This window comes from Myotis davidii, unplaced genomic scaffold, assembly GCF_000327345.1.
Source record: "Myotis davidii unplaced genomic scaffold, ASM32734v1 scaffold24, whole genome shotgun sequence".
In the NCBI taxonomy this organism is placed as follows: domain Eukaryota; kingdom Metazoa; phylum Chordata; class Mammalia; order Chiroptera; family Vespertilionidae; genus Myotis; species Myotis davidii.
This window is the reverse complement of record NW_006298312.1, coordinates 5,323,587-5,336,314: the sequence shown is the minus strand read 5'-3', so window position 1 is coordinate 5,336,314 and position 12,728 is coordinate 5,323,587.

Sequence of the window (12,728 nt, the reverse complement as noted above, 5' to 3'; positions counted from 1 at the left end):
CACTCCATCCATGCTTTTGTTCCGGCCCTCCGGTCCAGTTTAAGAACCCATTGTGGCCCTCGAGTCAAACCATTGCCTAGCTGTTCTCAAGCACATTTCTAGAGATTTCCTAGATCAGAAATATGATTAAATTCAGGTATCTCTCTAAGAGGCTGGAGCAAATCAAACCAGAACAGGGACATACCCACATGAAGAAAATGGACTAGAAGAGTCAACGAAAACCTTAACGGGAAAAAGACACAAAAAACAGCCTGGAGCTTGACAAAAGAGGAATTTGGAACAGTAAAGAAAGGACAATGGTTTATGTTGTGTGGATGTTTGTTTATTTTTAAGAACTTTAAATTTTATTTTTCAATTATAGTTTACAGTCAACATCATTTTGTATTAGTTTCAGGTATACAGCATAGTGGTTAGACAATCATATGCTTTTCAAAGTGTTCCCCCTGGTATTTCCAGTGCCCACCTACCATTATATATAGTATTATAATATTATTGACTATTCCCTATGCCAGTGGTCGGCAAACTGAGGCTCGGAAGCCACATGCAGCTCTTTGGCCCCTTGAGTGTGGCTCTTCCACAAAATACCACATGCGGGCGCACATGTTCAGTTTGATTGAAACTTTGTGGCCCATGCTCATGAGTCAGTGTTTTGTAGAAGAGCCACACTCAAGGGGCCAAAGAGGCGCATGTGACTTGCGATCCGCAGTTTGCTGACCACTTCCCTATGCTATACTTTACATCTCCTGAGGCCTTGCCTTTTGATTTTTTTCCTGTTATTTATATGAGTACAAATCTCAGGTCTTTTAAAGTATTATGTGGCCTCCCTGTCTCTCTTTTATCCCACCTCCTAGGTATTCTCTACCTCATCCCAAAAAGGCTGTATTCTCTATGCTATCCCTAGTACTACCTCCTATCAGGTACTTGAACTTAAATGTAAACTAGAGATGGTGTTTTAAATTGTTTTTATTGATTGATTTTAGAGAGACAGAGAGGAAGGGAGGAAGGGAGAGAAAGAGAAATATAAATTTGCTGTTCCACTTATTTATACATTCATTGGTTGATTCTTGTATGTTCCCTGAGTGGGGATCTAACCCACAACTTTAGTGAAGCAGGATGACACTCTAACCAATTGGCAAAATGAGTGACCGGCCAGGACCACAGGATGTTTTAAAATCCAAGGATACCTGTGACAGAGTGATTAGGTTGCAGGCCTCTCTATATTTGACCTCTTTTCACTTCTTTCACCCTATATTTTGTGCTTTTGGCATGAAAGAGGTAGGAAATTCTAGATTTCAGAATGATAATTTCAGAATGATAAATACATTCATTCATTTGTTCCCTTCAAACAAACACATAACATATTAATTAGCTATTATAATGTTATATTAAGGTCACATATCTGAATGTAACATAGAAAAAAAAAGCATTCCCCACAATTGTGATCAAACTGCCATGGTGCCTGATCTCATTGTGGGTAAAAAAATCTCTCAAGACAGCTCTTTTAAAACATAATTAACTCAAGCATTCACTTACAAATTGTCTAGGTTAGTTTCTTAGGAAAGCTATGAGACAGAAAGATTCATTAGGGAATAAAACATTAAAAAAAAAACACCACCTCTCCAAGGTTCTGAGGTTACAGGTTGGAGTCCAATAAGTTCAGTGAAAGAAAGCTGTGTGAAGAGTCACTGACCTCTGGTTCCAGGACCAACTCTGTTACTTGCCAAAAAATTGCAAAGGAGAGCTCTCTAAGTTATTTTACTTTCTTCAACAAGTTTTAAATTATTTGCAGAATATCTATATACATAAAAGCATAAGCGACCTTTATGACTGAACAACCAGAATGACTGGAATGACCAGTTGACCAGTTGCTATCATGTGCATTGACTACCAGGGGGCAGATGCTCAATGCAGGAGCTGCCTCCTGGTGGTCAGTGTACTCACAAAGCCAACCTCCTGTGGCCAGCCAACCTCTCGCTGTCCTTCCCTCCAGGCCAGCTAACCTCCTGCAATCCCTCCCCATGGCCAGCCAATCTCTGGTGGTTCCTACCCCCGGCTGGCAGACCCCAATAAGCCTGGCCACCATCAGCCCAGCCCTGACAGAGACTGGGCGAGACAGACCCAATCTTCCCTGATCACTGGCCTAGGGATCTCACTGTGCAGCTCTAGTCCGTATATATAAAAGCCTAAGTGACCATTATAACCAAATGACCAGAACAACCATAACAACTGGTCAGCCAGTCACTATGATGCCCACTGACTATCAGGGGGCAGATGCTCAACACAGGAGCTGCCCCTGGTGGTCAGTAAGCTCCCACAGCCAACCTCCTTGCAGCCTCATTCCCCTGCTGCCCACCCCCCCAATAGGCCTCAATTGCCAGCCAGTCCAAGGGACCCCACCCGTGCACAAATTTGTGTACCTGGCCTCTAGTTTTACTATCTATATATATAAAAGCCCAGCAACTGAAACGGCAGAATGACCAGAATGACTAGAACAACCAGTGGCTATGACACACACTGCAGCATCCAACCAGCCTGATCTGGGCCCCGATAGGTCCCCTCCCCCACCCAGCTGGCCTGGCCCCCAATCAGTCCCCAACACCTCAATTGGGGGCGGGGCTGGTTGGCCATTTGCCTGCAACCCCTCCCCCTACCTGGCCCCACCTCCAATGAGCCCCTCCATCCTGATCAGGGGTGGGACTGTCTGGTCAACTGCCCGCGGCCCCTCCACCCCATCCTTGCATGAATTCTTGCACCAGGCCTCTAGTAATACCATAAACCTAAATGAGACAATTTACTTGACAGTTCTCTGAAACTTAGCAAACACTGTAAAAATAAAGAATATCAGTATCCTTACAGAAATATAATTTAGAAATTAAGTTGATTATGTATAATAGACATAATGGAATTTACTTGTTTCAAGCATGCAGGTCTGTTTCTTCTGAAACCTTTTTTTAAATATATTTTTTATGGATTTCAGAGAGGAAGAGAGAGATAGAAACATCAATGATGAGAGAGAATCATTGATTGGATGCTCCCTGCATGTTCCCCACTTGAGATCAAGCCTGCAAACCAGGCATGTGCCCTTGATCTGAATCGAACCCAGAACCTTTCAGTCTGCAGGCCAATGCTATACACACTAAGCAAACCAGCCAGGGCTTCTTCTAAAAGGTTTTAACCAAAATATAACATATATTCAGAAATGTGCACAAACCAGTGTACCACTAGATAAACTATCAAAAAGTGAACACATCCATGAAATCCCCACCCAGCTAAGTAACAGAACATTGTCATCCTTTGAAGTCTCACTCTATACCTATTCCAGTTACTCACTCTCCTTCCTCCTTCCATAGATTAGTTTTGCTTCTTTTTAACCTTCTCTAAATGGAATCATACAATGTATCTTTCCTAATTGACTTATTTTTGCTCACTTTAACCTTTGTGACATTGATCTTTGTTGTATATAGCAGCATTTTCCCATTTTCATCATTGTATAGTAGTCCTATGCTGTATATACTAATATGTATTTACAACATATACCTTTCTCTGATAATGGACAGTATGTTGTTTATAGCTTGGGACTACTAAAGTAATACTAATATGAACATTCTCTTAATTGTCTTTTTGTGTAAATGTGCACGCATTTCTCTTGGATATGCAACTAGAAGTGAATGTTCCAGGTCATAAGGCTTGTGTCCTCAAAATCAGTACTGAATGACAGTTTCCTGAACAGTTTCGCCAGTTTTTACTCCCCTACCTGGTAGCAGAGTTTCAGCTACTCTGCCTCTTTGCCAACCCTTGATAAAATCAGTCCTTTTCATTTTAGCCACCTGGCAAGGGTATGGTGGCACTTTCTTACTATTTATATTTGCATTTTCCTGACTTGCATCAGTTTTACCTGTCATGCCAGGAATAGATCTCTAGTATTCTGGTAGAACTGCTCCTCACAGTCATGGAGAATTAAACTCACCTCTATGGAAGACATGTGTCCGTTCTCTTGGGTGGGGGATTTTAGCAGTTATGGATTAGGTCTGATTATGTACATCTGTTGGCATATTCAGTAGATTCTCCAATGTAAAATTATCTCTTCAAGGTTTTTTTAAGAAGTACATTTGAAAAAAAAATAGGAAAAAAAACAGGAAATTATTTCAAGAAGTCTATAGTAAGAAGTAAAATAGACATACAGGTTTTCATTCAAGATGGCTTACCAAATACTCTTGAATTCAGCTTCCCTGCTTTCTCAAATTCCTTTTTCAATGATAAATAAAAAACAACAACAATAAAAGTAAACCTGTAACAGCACTTGAAAGCTGTGTGTGTGTGGTGGGGGGAAGGGGTGGGTAAACCAGAAAGCAAAGGATTCCTAGAAGATATACAGTGAGTGGGAAGAGTTTGACAATGAAACCCAACAAAGCTGAGAAACTATAAATCCCATATAGCCAAAAAGGAGCTCAAAATAGATGAGGTTTTCAAGCATCAAATCACATAAAGAACAAAAGGAGCAGGGCCTTGGAGATGGTGCTGGCAGAAGGAGCTGTCCAGGTAATTGATTAAAGAATGATAAAACAGCTGTCCTAGGAGTCCTCTCCACCCTCAAATAACCGAATTTCGGTTTTCCCCAAGTGCAGGGATGGAGAATGAGAATTCCAGGCCCACACTAAACTTCTGGGCTAAAAAAGTTGATTGATACCTTGAAGAACAAGCTACACCCACTGTAAAGGAAAGTCATCTTGCTGTGAAATCCCCAATCAAATCTGGAGGAAAACCAGCACAAAGAGTGATCCTCTGAGCCCGTTTTTAACAAGTAAAGCCTTTTGAGGACCTCAGATTTGTAAGGAAAATAACCCTACAAGATTGCAATTCTTTATGGAGCCCTCCCTTGGTGGTAGGACCTGTCTCTATACCTAGGTGACCACATAATTTCTTTTCCAAACCAGGACACTATGAGCATAACTGATGACACTATTAATAAGTGCTTATATAGAAGACTTAAGCCAAGGCTGTCTAAAACCATCATGAATATGTGGTCATGACTACCTGTCCACTCTCCACAGAAACGGGCACAAATAGTGCAGTCATATTTCCTCATGCACTATTTAAAAATATGACTAAGCATAGTTTGATAACTGAGTCAAACTATGCTTGCTTACTGCTCAACCAGATAATGTAAAGATTCTGATTAAAGAAAAATAAAAGAATAAAGTAAAAGCATAACTTTTTGTGATAGCCAGAGAGAATTTAACATAGATTTGGGCATTAGATCCTATTAGTAACTAGAGGCCCAATGCACGAATTCATGCAAGAGTAGACCTTCCCTCTGGTCGCTGGCACCCAGGACTGGGCTTCCCTCTCAGAGGGAGGCCCTGCCCACTCACTGCAGCCCACTGGCCCGTGGCCTGGGCCTCTCTCTGTGGGGCTATCATGGGGCGATGGCCAGGCCCCTACCAATTGAATCGTACCTGCCTTGGCTGGCCTGGCTCCAGTGGATGTAATAGCATGGTCCCAGATGGTCATCCAGACGGTTGTTCCACTGTTCAGCCGATTGGTTGATTTGCATATTACGCTTTTATTATATAGGATTACTGTTATTTTGGTTCGATATAATAATTGTTTTTAAGTTATTTTAAGTCATCATCTATTAGATTAACATGAAGAATATTTATAAATAAATTATATAAATCCAGGATTTATTTTAATATAGTCCAGTGGGGAGTTAGAGTATTGAGAGAAGGGAGCTAAAATGAAATTGGCAATATATTAGTATTTGTTGAAGCTGATGATGAGTAATGGAGGATTATTGTACTATTATTATTGTACTTTTGTACATGTTTAAAGATTCCATAACATTTTTGTGTAAAATAAAAATTTTTAAGCTTAAACTCACAAGAAAACAGTACATGAAAAAAATTATAATCACAAAATTTGGAAAAGTAGAATGAGTAATAAATGATTTACAGAACCCAGGAAGGTAAATCCTAAGGTAGCAGGGAGCAAATCTGAAAAACAATTTAATTTGCTCCATTTACTCTCAAAAACTGTAAGTTGTGAGACCATTTACATGTGCAAGTATACATCAATGCAACTAAGAATAGGAAGATTGGTTGAAAGTCCATTTGAGAAGCAATTAGACTTCAAGACTTCCTCTTCCATGAGGCTAAACTGTCATTTTCACCCCTGCAGAACACCAGAGATCTCATTAGGCGATTCGCCTACCAGGCATCCAATTATGGCAGTCTATACTAAAAACTGAGAAACTAAGAAATCCCCAGTTCTTTCTCCCTCTTATCTCTGAGGATGCTGGCAGCCAGGTTTAGACCACCCAGACAGGAGAAGATTTTCATCAGAAGAATTCCAAACTAATCACAATAAAAGAAGATCTAAAATATCTACTTGAGATCCCCAAGGTGACAGCATAATAAGAACACCTTACAATTGAACCTATAATCAATAAACACACATACACATACATATACAAATACTCTAATCAGTTTTTTTTATATGCCCAACTTTTATATATGACCATACATCCAAAAATCACCAGACATCTGAGGAAAGCCTCTAACATGAAAGAGAAACCAACATTAAAAAGCAACTTAAAGGAAACAGTACCTAGGCAGGGAGAGAGGGGAAAAGATCATCAATATTTTCAGAGGAAAAAGAAGAGCCATTTCATTCATGAAATAAGAACTGCCACCTCTAAGAATAATCAGAGAACAAGAAAGACCTTTGAAATTTAACATATTACAGTATAAATTGAAAATGAAATAAAATGTTAAAGGATATTTTAAAACTAAATACAACATAGGAAAGATAAGAAACCTGTAGGACCAAAATAGGAGGTACACTATCCTATACCAAAAGCTGAACAGAGAAAAATAAGGAATTACATTAATTATTTTTCAGTAAAATTTCCTGCATTAAAAGATCTAATATTCTACTTGAAGGGACCCATTGAGTGGCCAATATAATGGATAAACACACATTACATATCACTGTGAATTATCAGAATACTAGGAATGAAGAGAAGATTCTACAAGAATCCCCCCAAAAAAGATGACTTAAAAAAAATGGAATAACAATGCTTTATCCTTCTCCCCAGAAGCATTAGATATAAGAAGACAAAGACCATTTAACACTCTGTGAAAAAAATATTCTCAAGCTAGATTTGCATACCTAACCAAGCTATCAATAAAATGAAGTAAAATAGATATTTCTGGCATATAAGTTATTAAACAATTTACCTCCAATGTATTCTTTCTTAATCACTAGAAAACATGTTCCATTAGAATGAGGATATAACCCCCCAAAAAAAGAATATTTGGAATCAACATAAGTGAGAATTAGAAAGAATTCCAAGAAAAAATTAAAACTGTAAAACCGATATCCAGAAAACCAGTACATATTGGAGCTGATTAAAATGCTAAGGAAGAAATATTGTCAGTATGAAACTGGCATATCCTATATAAGCACACAGAATAACAAAACAAATAGAATTTGAACAAGAAAGTTTAAAAAGAAAAACTTTTAAAGAGTAATCGCATATAACTAATATCCCATTCTCTTATTTTATTTTCTTTCTGGTGACACCCTTGCAGTTAGACAAAGCCATATGACTAGTCTGGGCCAATGAAATGTGAGCAAGAATGGTACATAACCATTTCTGGTCTGAAGCAGTGAAAAGCCCCTGGATTTTCCACTACGTTCTCAGTCCTTTGTCTTAGAGATTGCTGGTGAGTTGGTACAGCCACAGGATGAGGACATTCTGGACTGTTGTCTCAATTCATAAAGGACAACTGCCCAGGAGAGTTACTTGATCCTGGAATAAACTTTGTGTAAGCAAAAGCCACTGGAATTCTGACATTGTTCATTACTGTGATGTGGATTCATCTCTTAAGGCTGACACAATATTTTATATGGTTCTATTGAAAATAAAATTTATAGTTTTGTAATAATAAAAACAATAATTATTGTTCTATCCAAAATTATGATATAACTTTATGGCAAGCCAAGAAAACGTGCTTTGCGAGAGTGCTGTGGGGGTGGGGCGGGGCGGGGAGAGGGGAAGGGGACTAAGCATGTATGTGGGTGTAGTGATGTTGTGTGTCAAAGAGAGCAAATTCCCCCTCTTAAGTGGAAAGTCAACAGATAGTGCCTAAAATTCAAAGAAATAGTAGTAAATGTGTGTCATCCTTAGCTTTGGACCTTACTTCCTATTTTGGTAAAAAGGAAAGGCCCTCTTGACAAGCACATAAAAGGCAGATCAGTTGTATTCAATACAGGGTTTTGCTTTCCTAGGTGTGACTATGAAAGTTCAGGTCTTTGACAATGGCCAAAAGTCTTTGGGTAATTGTACTTGACTGACTTCCCTGGTTCATAGTAGTGGAGGAGGTGAAGAAGTGGTGGGAAGACCTTCCCAGCCGCCAAGTATGTTTTCTTAACAAATTCCCTTGCCACAGTTAATTCAAGGAAGAGTGCTCATCTGACATGAGCTGAGACAAACCTCTCTCTCCTTGATGTGGAGTTGGGATTAGAGCCCCTCAGCTTGGTATGATCCATTTTTTGAAATATGACTATATGATCCTAGGGACTGAGAGGAGTCTATCTTTCCCACAGTGATGACAAAATAACAAAACCAATGTGCAACATGAGAAGAAGAAAACAGATGCTAAGAGAGAATGTCTGAGTCCTTATGTCAGTTCCTGGTTCTCTGAAGCACCTTTTCTTTGTGCAAAATAACTCAGTTCCTTTTGTACCTGAAGCCAGCGAGTTCTGATTGCTAAAACTGTGCTTATCAACCAGGACCTAAAAAGGCAGCTCAGTTCTCTCCTTTGCACCAAAAAGTACACATTCCTTAAGCAGTGGGAGGGAAAGACCTCATGCAGAGCTCTCCTTTGCCCAGACACTTACGTTACTCTGGCAGCTGTGCACATCATAGACATGGCCTCTGGTCCTTCTTTAACGTGCACAGAAAGCTTTGTCTAGGGAGCTAACAGACGAGTTAGAATCTCCGGACTTCACCACAGTGTTTCCTGCCTCACCACAGCACAGCGTTTCATAGGATATGGAGAGAAAGAACACCACCACTCTCTGACATTTATATTTTTTTATTGGAGGAGACTAACATTAATTACCTGTTTCCCCAACCTCTAGAAACTGCTGGAATATTTTGCTGACAGAGTCAGCCTGGGTTTATAGCATTCCCTTCTCCTGGAAGACATGAAAAATCAAAGGCATTCTACTACCGAGAGGACATAAGCTAATAAAGCAAAGTGATAAATCAATATTTTTGAGCAACACATTGAGGCAAAGAGAGGGTCTGCATTAGCTTCAGAGAGTAAACCATTTTGTAGAGAGAGCACTTCTGGATCCACTTCGTCATCCTTGATCTAGCAAGTGTGAGCTTTTCTTCTTCCTCAGCTAATAGCCAAAATAATTAAGAGTTTACATGAACTGGGAAAGTGCTGCGCTGAGAAAAAAAGAGAGAGAAATTATACAAATCCTGTGACCAAGCAGTTTGCTGCCAGAAGTAGAACTGTGAACGTGAGTTTGATTGGAAATGCTGCCCTGTGGACTGGGTGACTGGGACTCGGAAATCCGCTCCGCATCTTCTGCAGTCACACCCTGTGCAGGGTTCTCTGAGTACCTCGTGTGGAGAAGGAGAATAGGGCCACCTTGGTGAAAAATCTCAGAGGAAAGAAATTAGTTACCTAAGTCAACATTAAGAGTACATTAAAACAAAAAAGATTTTAAGAGTTTCATTTGAAACTGCCCATTCTAAATTCATACCAAAGTTAAATATTTTAAGCTTGTTATACCTTTGTTTTCCTTTTGAACTGAAAGGACCCCATGAAATCACATAGTTCCTCATTCTTGCTTTAAATGGCAGATAGAGAGAGGATGATCAGAAAGGTTAAGTATGGTCCAATTTAAGCAGCTAGGGAAGAGCAGAAGAGCTTATCAAAGCTGGTTCCTGTGGCTCCTAATTAGGCTCTTCTCACTGCACTGTGCACAAGGAAAGCCTGTGAGAGTGCAGTATGATAATGGGAACAATGTCGCACATCAGGAGACAGGTGGCCTCCAGGGAATATCAACTTCCCACCTGTTAAAAGACGATTTTTCTTTTCCAAAGAGGGAATGAGGGACTACTTTTTAAAAGCTATTCAAAGGTGTGAATGCGTGAACTTCCAGCAAAGTAAGGCAAGTGTATTGCCTAAGTAGTAAAAAAAAAACAAAACAAACAAAACAAAAAAACACAAGAAAAATGGCACAAGTAAAATAAAGTGATTTCATGTACAAATTATATCCTCTCGAGTCTAAATAATTTGATGATCCTTAAGGAAAAAAATCGGTCTTCTTGTCACCACAATTGAACTGCAACTCCATTACTGAATCAATACTCCACTTAGCAAATATCCCTTCTGAAGTAGGCTTGATACACAAATTAAAACAGTTTAGGGAGGGAAAGCAGTCGTTCTGGGAAACTTGGGAAAAATAATGACATCAAACAGAATTTACTTAATAGACAGAACTGGAGCTGGGTGGTGGGGGTGTGGCAGAAAGGGGTAGGAATGCCTTTATTATGATAGTTTTTAATAAAAGACATTTTGGTTTTAAAATAAAGAGAAAATGATCAAATGCATCTTTTCTCTTAAAAGTTATGCTTACATTTCACGGTCAATAGTGCTCCATTTATCGGTGCCCCTTGTCTCAAAACCAATTTGGCTTATCTGTTTTCTCTTCCTTACACATATCTCAAAGTTGTAACAGACTCAGGGAAATAGATGATCCAGCCACAAATGCTTACTTCTCCAGGGACCTGCCTTTAAACTGACCTTGAGTTGCACAAACCAAAAAGAGCATTTGTGTGCCTCAGGGCCGTATTAAATCTGGAAAGATTAAATAAAAAGGAAGGCGGGATGGGCAGAGTTGGCCAAAGCAAATAAATACTCAGCTAGACCCTGCCAAGCCAATAGATAATAATGCAGAATCCCTACTGGGCTGCCCCTTATGGGGCAGAAGTGGTTACAGGAAATGTCTGTTTAGATGAATGTCCCATAATCATCAGTCTTTTACAAGAAGCTTTTAAATGTAAACGTGTTCAACTCTTTTTGTGGCTTTTTATTTCTGCTTTTTTAATTTGGGAGATTTGGGAGGGTTGGGAAAAGAAGAGCCTGAGGGTTCAGTCAAGCAGCATATGGGTCAAGGAAAATTTGATTGTTTGCCAATGAATTTCAATGTATTCAGGCATCACCTTTTTCCTGAGTCTTTTGCCTCTAGAGAGGAAGCACAACTGTGTGAAGGTTGTTGGTGAGGTTATGGGCTACCAATGAGTAAAAGGAAACTGAGTTCTGTGTAACTTGTGACATCAGTAAAAACCATCACTATCAGGGAGAGAAATTCCCACAGAAAATGTTCATGGCCTGTGCAGGGTACACCAGGTTAAATCTCAAGCTGCTACCTACTGATGAGGCCTATTTTAAAAAGTATGAAGAGGTAAAGAAAGTAACAGGCTAAAGCTTGTTTTTGTTATAACGACCTGGAACAAATATACAACCAGAATTTCTAAAAGATATAACATAAACATAATAATTTCAACCCAGATTTCCTTTGTACTTCCTAGGTACTATGCATAGTGTGGCAGGTTAAAGGTGGCTACAAATCTTTGATATTTCTCCCATGGAAAGGTGGGGTCTGTAACTCCTTGAATCTGGATTGCTTCTGTGATAGCTTTTAACCAGTTGAATAAAGCAAGCGTCTCTCTGTGTTAGTTTCTGAGGCCCACCCCTAGGAAGCCATCAGCTTCAATTTCCTCTTAGAACACTGTCTCTGGAAGTCCTGAGGCCTCACATAAGAAATCTGATTATCCTGAGAGAATCTACTGAATATGTCCCATTTGAGACCTCTGGTCTACAGTGCCAGCCTTGCACGTACTTCCGTCACATGCTCAACAAGTGAATGAGGCCACTTGCGACCCACCACACACAGCTACACAACTCATCTGCCAGCTAAAAACTATGAGTGACTTCAGTTGATGAAGCAGAAGAACTTCCCTGTTGAGATCTGCACATGTTCTTGACTCACAAAATTGTGAGATATCACAAAATGATGGTTTTTCAAAGCTACTAGCTACTGGGATGGACATCAGAGAATGAAATATGCAAGCAATTGCTTTACATTATTAACCTATTTAATCCTCATAATCATCTAATTTGCCCCATGTTAGAGATAAGCCTGAAAAAAACTGAAGTTTAATGAACTTAAGTAATTTGCCCACAACCACATTGCTAGGAAAAGGCAGACAAAGACTCAAGCTCAGGCAATCTGATGCCAAAATCTATATGCTTAGACATAACATTTTCTCCATCTATTCTGAAAATATTAAATAAAATTACCAATCAATAAATATTCATTAAGTGCTTTGAAATAGGGTAAAAAACTTTGTTATGTGTAATGTAGTAGGGGAGGCATGGCCACAGATATTAGTATAGTAATCCAAGTTAATAAAAGAACACACTGTCTTCACTGGCCAGTGTGGCTAAATTGGATGCAGCATTATCCCATACACCGAAAGGTCACAGGTTTGATTCCCAGTCAGGGCACATACCCACGTTAGAGGTTCAATCCCTGATCAGGGGTGTTGGAGAAGCAACAGATTCTCTCTTTCTCTCTCTCTCTCTCTCTCTCTCTCTCTCTCTCTCATTCTCTCTCTCCCACTCTCTATAAAAAAAAAA